An 8183-nucleotide genomic window follows, 5' to 3' on the forward strand; every position below is an offset into this window, starting at 1 on the left:
GTGCTTTCACAAATGAGTGAAGATAAGAAGTTCCATCCAGTTGCATTCTATTCTCGGAAGTTCTCTGCTACTGAAATCAATTATGAGATCCACGATAAGGAACTTCTTGCTATAGTGGATTCTTTCGAAGAATGGCGTCACTTTCTTAAAAGAGCTACACATCCAGTAACCGTATATACGGATCACAAGAATTTGGAGTATTTCATGACGGCTCAAGTTTTAAATCGGCGTCAAGCTTGGTGGAATATGTTGCTATCTAGATTCGACTTTGTTATCACTTATCGACCTGGAAGGCAGCAAAGACTATCCGATGCTTTATCAAGGAGATCGTATCTTGCACCAAAGGCTGGAGAAGCAACGTTTGATCAACAATGTACAACGTTATTGAAGCCAGAGAGATTTCAACTTTGTGCTACTATTGTATCATTTGATGCTGACTTCCTAAACCAGGTACGTGCTATGACCATTAAAGATTCAGTAGCCATTGATATCAAGCAACGTACCAATGACGACAAGTTCAAGATGGAGGGAGATCTTTTATACTTTGAAGAGCGATTGTACATTCCAAAAGGACTAGCATGACTCCGAGTTCTTCAATCTCGCCATGATTTTCCAACTGCGGGACATTTTGGATTCAACAAGACCTTGGAGCTTATTTCCCGAGATTTTTGGTGGCCCCAAATGTGGAAGGATGTGAAAGATTTTGTCCTCTCTTATGACATCTGTTCAAGATCTAAGAATCCTCGGCATCGCCCTTATGGACTTCTACAGCCATTGCCAATTCCACGTCGACCATGGTCTTCAATTTCTATAGACTTCATCACGGACTTGCCATCATCAAACTCATTTGACAGCATCTTTGTCGTGGTAGATCGGCTTACGAAGATGGCACACTTTGTACCTTGTAAGAAGACATTGTCCAATGAAGTCACAGCAAGACTCTTTCTCGATAATGTGTATCGATATCATGGACTATCAGATGATATCATATCAGATCGAGGTACCCAGTTCATGTCAAAGTTTTGGAGATCTCTCTTTGAGATATTGAAGGTGGATATCAAGCTTTCTTCAACTTTTAATCCTCAAACTGATGGCCAAACGGAACGGGTGAACCAAGTCTTGGAGCAGTACTTACGATGCAGCATCAACTATCAACAAGACGATTGGACTGCATATCTACCGCTAGCCAAGTTTGCATATAACAACACCCTCCATGCGTCGACTCAACAAACACCATTCTTTTCCAACTATGGGTATCATCCGAAGCTTGATTTATTGAGTCCGTCAACAAATAACAATCTAGCAGCTGAAGGATTTGCGAAGCAACTATCAGAGCTTCAAACTATGTTGAAGCTTCAATTACAATCCGCTCAAGAATCTTATAAGACGTCTGCAGATAGATTTCAGAATCCAGCACCTACTTTCAAAGTTGGAAACAAAGCATGGCTTCTTCGACGAAATATCAAGACCAAGCGACCATGTGATAAGTTGGACTATCGAAGATTGGGACCATTTATCATCCAGAAGCAAATTAATCCAGTGGCATACCGGCTGGAGTTACCGGCTTCTATGAAGGTACATCCAGTCTTTCATGTTTCTCTGTTGGAACCTTATCGAGAGTCATCTTTTCCTGGAAGAGTGCAATGTCCGCCACCTAGTATTGAAATCGAGAACCACGAAGAATACGAGGTTGAAAAGGCATTGGATTCACGGCGAAGGTGGGAAAAGTTAGAATATCTTGTTCATTGGTGCGGCTATGACATTAATGAGCGAACGTGGGAGCCAGCTGAAAATCTTGCGAATGCGCCACAAAAGGTACAGGAGTTTCATCAACGACATCCCGATAAACCTAAATCAATTCGATGATAGCTTCTTTCTGAAGCTTGTTCTCCCAACAATATAAGAAAAGGGGAGAGCACCAGCAAAATTCATAGTTGATGTAGTTATTTTCTCCAAGATAGATCGTAGTTTGGTCTTTTGATATGGATAGCCAAGAGATAGATACTATGCCAGTCAGAGTATCGCAACCGAGTAGCTCACGAAGGCGACCCCGAGATGAAGAACTATATGTACTACGACGACGACGGAGGATACCGAATAATCGATCACTGGTGATCATATTTGAGATCGAGCCTGCTTACGATGGTCAACCAGAAGGCTTGTTTGCAGGACAATTTCACAATGAGGACACGGAAGTTCATGCTTGGTCAGAAGTCGAAGGCCTGGGCCACTACCATTGGCTTCAAGGGTCGATGAACCACTTGCCTTGTGAACAACAGTTGGAGTTCATAGCAGAAGTTATGTGACAGATCTTCATTTTTTTACGTTGGTACTGATCAACAACATTGCTTCTCAAAGACCTCGAAGCTAAAGGAGGGGGTGATATTAGGGACATATTCCTTAGAACTTTCTAGAGAGAAGTTTCTAGAACCTTCTAGAAAACAAGCCTCTGGAACCTTTTAGAGAGAAGTTTCTAGAAGCTTCTAGAAGGGAAGTCTCTAGAACCTTCTAGAAGAGAAGTTTCTAGAAGCTTCTAGAAAGGAATCCCCTGGAACTTTCTAGAAGCTTCCTAGTTAATAGAAGTAGCTTGAGAAGTTTCTAGAACCTTCTAGAAAAGAAGCCTTTGGAACCTTCTAGAAGCTTCCTAGTTAATAGAAGTAGCTCGAGAAGCTTCCTAAGTAGGAGTATATATAGGGATCGAGGCTGAAGAGTTCTTCAGTCTCGATAACACATCTCTTGGAGTTCTAGCTCACCTTTCTAGTGTTGTTCTTGTACTCATTTGTTTAATCTAGTTCTGCCACTTCTTCTTGAACTTCTTGTTAGATTTCAAGTCTGTAGTTTGTGTCCGTGATAGTAACACGACCATATGGTGAAAGATAATAATATGGATCTTATTATAGAAGATCCAAGTTAAAAGAAAAAGTAGAAAAATATAGATAAAAGATAGGAAGGTAGTAAAACATTTAGTAGTAATGCTGCCCTTTTAGAAAAAATAGCTTCTACTTAATTTGTAGGGCCAAAAATAAAGAAAAATAAGGTAGATTGGAAAAATAAATAATATAGACATCTTTAAGAAGAAGTTAAGAGTAAATTCTAGCAAAAATTACCTAGAAAAACTAAATATTGATAGCCAAGGAGGGCTAGTTATCAACCTGGGTCGAAATCAAACCTTGAGGCACAAAACCGAGTACCTACAGTAACTTGGGGACTCTTTTGCAGATCAAAGAGTGGGGTTAGAGAAAAAAATTAATAAGGTTTCAATGAGCATTAGTTTTGGGTGATTTGGATCTATATTGACTTTGTAAGAGCTTTGCAAAGTTAAAGTTTGTTTTGGATGACTTGGATTTTATGAAATAAAATAAGATTTATGTTTTGGGTAATTGCAAGAGTTTTGTAGTAGATCTATGGGTGAAACTTTGTGTATTATTGGTTATAGTTTTTTTCAATATGTGTTGGAAATTTGTGCTCGATCTAACGGTTGAATTGAGGATTGTTGAGGTTTAAATGAGTCAAGGTCTCAGAAAGTAGAGTTTTAGGTCTAATGAGGGTTTTTAAAATGTCTTGCAATCTACTAGTTGGATTGGAGTGAAATTTATGTAAGAGGATATTAGACTTGTTTTTCTATGTGTATGAGAAGTTTGAGATCAATCGAACGATGAAAAGAAGAGATATTGGCTTTGGGAGATTGGTATCAAGGTTGGAGAAGGAAGCTAGCTAATACCCGAGAACTTTTTTGAAGTTATCGTCTATTTGGTAATTTCGATCCTTTTCAAAACTTTTAAGCTTGTTTTCAACTTAGTTTTTAAGAAGTTTGCAAAATTTGAGTTAAGATCAACGGTTCATTCATTAGTTATTGAGGTTTAATTTTGTTGTAGAAATTACTAGGATTTGATTAGGATTTGATTTATGATTATGGTTTGGTTACGGTTTGATTTAGGGTTAGTATTTGGTTTAGGATTTAGGATTTGGTTAGGATTTGATTTAGAATTAGGATTTGGTTTAGGATTTAGGATTTGGTTAGGGTTTGATTTAGGATTAGGATTTAGTTTAGGATTTAGGATTTGGTTAGGATTTGATTTAAGATTAGGATTTGGTTTAGGATTTAGGATTTGGTTAAGGTTTAAGATTTGGTTAGAGTTTGATCAAGATTTAATTTAGGATTTAGGATTTTATTTGAGTTTGTTTAGGATTTAAGATTTAATTAGTTTTTGGCCTAAAGTTTGAATGAAGTAAGATTTCAACTAGGATTAAAGTAAGATTGAATTTAGATGTATTTGAGATATGTTTGTAATCATTCTAATATTTTTTTAAGATTTCTTATTGTTTCTTTGGAATTCTTTTGAGGTTTCTCTGAATTTGATTTAAGCTTCTTTAACATTGTTAGTGTTCTATTAGAATTAGGATTTTGTTGTTGCAATTTCCATTCTACCTTCCACAGCCAAGTACCTAGAGCATTCTCAAGCAAGACTTCATGTATTACAACAACGAAATCTCTATCCCATTGTGAATATTGTGGATAGCCCATCTTAGTAATACATCTTAGTAATACATAAAAAATCCATATCAATCTAAGTAATAGAAGAAGTAGTAGTAATAAGAATAAAAATAAGAATAATAAATACAAAAGCACACATCTTCTCACCAAGAGATGTGAAATTGTAGAAATTGCATTTGTCAAAATAAAAATTTGTATCAAATTCAAATTGAATTTTGTATCAAAATCTTGAAACTGAAAGTGCATGGTTACTTACATGAATGATCAAAACAAAGGTTCACTTGTGGATAATCAATTAAAGCATCCATACCTTCTTTCTAAGCTCTTTTCTAAGATTTGAGTAGAAATTGGTGACAATTGTATCAAAATATTCAATTAAAAATATGAAACGACAAAAAAATATGAATTGAGAGGTGTATCATAATTCAAGAGGTTGACTTTAAGTTTATTACTCTATATATTAAAGTTTGAAAGGTTGACTATAAATTCATTACTCTACATATCAAAGTTTAGAAATTTGATTGTAAGTTCATTATTCCATTAACCATTAAGACATTACTACATCACTACAAATTATCAGGACAATAATTATACATAAACATTGCAGCATTGCATATGACAATTAATATGATCGATTAAATATAATTTTTTATTAATCAATCTTCAAATATTTTTATCTATTCATGCAATCAAAAACATCAAATGTAATCAAATGGAGTGAGCTTATTACAAAATAGTAAACTAAAAATTACACTTATGCAAGTGAGTGGAAAGAAAAATAGGGCATAATTGATGGAATTGTGAAGGTCTACCAAAAATTAAACCATCAAATGCAATCAAAACAATAAGACAAAAACCATCAAATGCAATTGAAACAATAAGACATATGAGGCAATGTGCCATTATATCAATTTGTTGGATAAAATTATACATACTAGGAAGTTTAAAATGCCTTGTGAATTCTCTGTGATCAATCGTAAAATGCCATGTGGACTCCAAACAACATTAAGTTTTTTGATGAAAATCAAGAGGGGTGTATGCAGTGAATGAGAGCCACCACTTGTCTCCTTCAGCGATCTTAATATATAGATGCCAATCAACAACAGCCTCTCAATCAGCAGGTAGCTTTTACTTTATCCGCATGATTTCATATTTTTCTTTATCTTTTATTCTTCAGTGGAGACAGCGCAAAACCGGGCAGCCCAATGCCAGCAACAGGGCAGCGGCGTGTGCAATGCAAGCAAGCAAGACGGGTGGATGAATATAGGAATGAATACATATACAAATGAATGATGTCCACATAGATGACTGTACACATACATGGATATATGAATACATGGATGTACGAATACATGGAGGTATGAATATATGGATGTATGAATACATGGATGTATGAATACATGGATGTATGAATATATGGATGTATGAATATATGGATGTATGAATATATGGATGCTCGCTCCCCCTGAGGGATGCGCCGAATGTTGCGAAGGGACAGCCCGTGCGATGCCAAGTGGAATTGAAATTGGAAGGGAGCTTTCTCGCAAGCTAGCTTCTGGAAGGATCTATTATTATTTGAGCGAGAGTGAGAGCAGACTGGCTTCGAAAAGTCTAGACGCTTCTTCTTCCATCGACCTAGCTTCCCCGATTGCTACAAATTGGTGGCTCTGACCAAGTACGACTTGGTGTGAAGAGTCCTTTCTTCATGCTTCGCTCTCCAGTTGCATCTGCTTCGTTGTTTAGTTTGTTCGTTAGTTTGCTTGAACCGTGCTCGATTTGGTAGTATGGTTTACTGGTTGTGTGAGTGTTGATGATCGTCTGTGTGTTGTGCAGCTGATCTGTGGAGTGAAGGACCTAAGGGGGAAGTACTGTGTAGGTTTGCTTCTCTCAAGTTTGCCTTCATAGAGCATTGATTGCATCTCTCTCCCAGCCTAGCTGTTGGCTTTTCGCCGATTGTGGCGTGCCTATACCTTTTCGACGAGATTACATTGTTCTAGTTCTTTCCTTTCATGACTATATCTTGTCTAAGTGCTTGATTTCCTCACGGAGTCTAAGTGCTGTAACTGTGCTGTATGTTGGTGGATCTTTTGCACATCTTGTGAGATTGACTGCCGTTAATACTAGTTTTGTTGAATGTTATATAACCTGTTTATGCCTCACAGATTTCTGCCTGAGGCCTCTTCCACGGACCTTATTGCAGATCATGTATGTTAGCCTATGGAGAATCTGAATGTTTGCCGCTAACACCACGCTGGGGTGGTGGAATCGTCGCGTCAATATGTATTAAGTGTGTTGAGTGCATGTCCGGTTCAGGTCGTTGTGAACTACTGCGGTGAATAGGGACGGAGAGCTTGACACTGTCTGTCTCTGAAGGGTAATGGAGAACGATCCATCTCTCTGAAATTGGAGAGAACTGAGAGAGCTTAGGTTTGACCTTTCTATGTCACCTATGACCTTGAAAGGTGTGACTACAACAGACGGATTCTGGTTACGCCTTTTTTCATTCTCTCAAGCTCAGTGATGGAAGGGTTCAGTTGAACTCAACGCTTGGCTTCCGAATCTCAATATCTTGGGGAAAATCTAGAGCTTGAAAAATGGATTACCCGAGCGCCGTAAACCTCACTAGAGCCTTGTTCATTTTTTTATTTGCAAAGTGAAGACATCGCCGCTTGCTGTATTCATGATCAGATGGTATAAGCAGCCCATGTGAGTTTTTCGACGCCAATATGAGCCATGCTCGCATGACACAGACTCCATCACATATCATGGCCTGGTCTCTGGAATTTTTCTCTAGATCTGGCAGTGAATGTTGCTTTTAGACCTAAATTTAACTGATCTCGCAGCGAATTGTTTTGAGGAATTCAATCCCTACTAATCCTTGCCTATCCTTACTACCTTAGCCAGGTGTCTTTGGGTTTAAAAGTTTGGGTATCTTACTTTGACATCCTTCTCGGTAGGGAATGACTTATTTCTAATCAGCAAATATCGCCCATGAGAAACTTCTTGAGCAGAGCCTGCGGACACCATATGTGATTTGTTTGTGCAAGATAGTCCCAAACCTTTGAATTTTAGATGTACCAGAGACTACCACATAAATCACATCCAAGTAATCTTCAAAAATGTCAATGTCATGCAATTTATCCTACTTTGACAATACGCGCCACGCTATTTCAAATTCTAGCAGTGTAGATTCTGAGTCTTGGTAGACTTCCTTGCAAGTAAGATAACTAAGACTAACGCCCCTCTTCCTACTTCATACCTCTCTATGAAAGTCGCAAGTTAACCAAGTCGCTTATCGGTATTCCGTTTACGTATCATAAAAACAACAGCATGTATACAAAACACAATAACTAAATAAATAAATAATCAATAAATGCTGTGCAGAAAATAGTCACAATACATCAAGTAAACAGGGAATATATATTCTTCTCAAAAGAAAATATTTGTGTGAAGTAACAAAGTCATTCATGGACATTTTTTTTTTTTTTTTTTTGGAAAAATATAATACAGCACACATGCAGTGGCTCCATATGGATCCTGAATTTTAGGAAGTTCTTCAATACCATTTGATTTAACGTAATGTTATTTTAATTAATTTGAAGATTCAATTCATTCCTAAAGGCTTGGGATTAGTAAGGAACTTGGATTCCCATAGAACTTTTTACATTTATATCATGTTGATAAACTA

At 37.2% G+C, this 8183-nt stretch overlaps 1 long non-coding RNA gene across 1 annotated transcript; it reads left to right on the plus strand.

Annotated features, from left to right (window-relative positions):
- Positions 1-6190: 6190 nt before the first annotated feature.
- Positions 6191-7640, plus strand: LOC149989525 (uncharacterized). Its single transcript, XR_016502164.1, has 2 exons — positions 6191-6367; positions 6809-7640. It is a non-coding gene; the product is annotated as an uncharacterized LOC149989525 (long non-coding RNA).
- Positions 7641-8183: the final 543 nt, after the last annotated feature.

Source organism: Physcomitrium patens, chromosome 3 (genome assembly GCF_059467195.1).
Source record: "Physcomitrium patens ecotype Gransden chromosome 3, ASM5946719v1, whole genome shotgun sequence".
Classification (NCBI taxonomy): Eukaryota; Viridiplantae; Streptophyta; class Bryopsida; order Funariales; family Funariaceae; genus Physcomitrium; species Physcomitrium patens.